Below are 932 nucleotides of genomic sequence, written 5' to 3' on the forward strand. Positions count from 1 at the left end.
TATGGATTATGCTAAGAGTTGTATGAGCCCCTAATAAAATTATTTTTTTAAGTAGTACTTTGATTTTACAACATAAAAAAAGACTATCTTGCAGTGCTGAGCTACCAAGAGACCTACGTTTAATGAGGACTTGTAGGCTTTCTGGAAGTTGGGCCCCATGGTGGTGATGGGAGGTAGGGGGATGGGGGAGCTTAGCAGGAAGTTTGCCTTCACAGACTCTATTTAAGGCCTGGCCATTGGATCCTTCAATATCCCCTCCATAGCGTTCCTAGTGGGAATCCCTGGTTCCTCTTGATGAGTCTCTCATCACTTTCTAAGTTAGTGGCCTGTTGGCAGGAGACTGCCTCCTTGCCCGCATGCCACTTTGAATACTGGTTTGGTTCAAATTTGAGGGCTCTCCCTATAAACTTAAGCCCTCCTCTCAGGTATAACCCAGCAACCTTCAACCAGAATTAATTGATTGCTTTGCACTGGGGCACTGAACTAACATAGCGTTAAGTTACCAGATCCCTGCCCTCAAAATGCTTCTGTTCTGGGCACAAAGCCTTCCTGAGAGAGGTCTCCATGCTTCAGGTTTCCAGTACCTTCACACTCCCAAACCGGTATCTCTAGCCAGACCGCTCCCCAAGGCTGACCTGTATAGCCACCTGCCTCTTGTCTGTCTCCACCTCGCTGTCTAACAGACACCTCACTTTTGACATGAATCACACCGGAGGTCCTCCCAAACCTGCGCCTCCTCTTTCCTCTGTGCTGGTGTCTATCGTTCACCGATCACCCAGGTTGAGAATCTAGGAGTTATTTGTAACTTCTCCCCACTTTTCATGTTCAGGAAAATGAATCCCAAAGTTCTTTCAATTCTTTCTCTTAAATATCTTCACACACACACACACACACACACACACACACACACACACACACTTCCTCTCTACCCA

The sequence above is a fragment of the Echinops telfairi genome, unplaced genomic scaffold (genome assembly GCF_000313985.2).
Source record: "Echinops telfairi isolate 266 unplaced genomic scaffold, ASM31398v2 ScPeMD7_7410;HRSCAF=8448, whole genome shotgun sequence".
NCBI classification, from domain to species: Eukaryota; Metazoa; Chordata; class Mammalia; order Afrosoricida; family Tenrecidae; genus Echinops; species Echinops telfairi.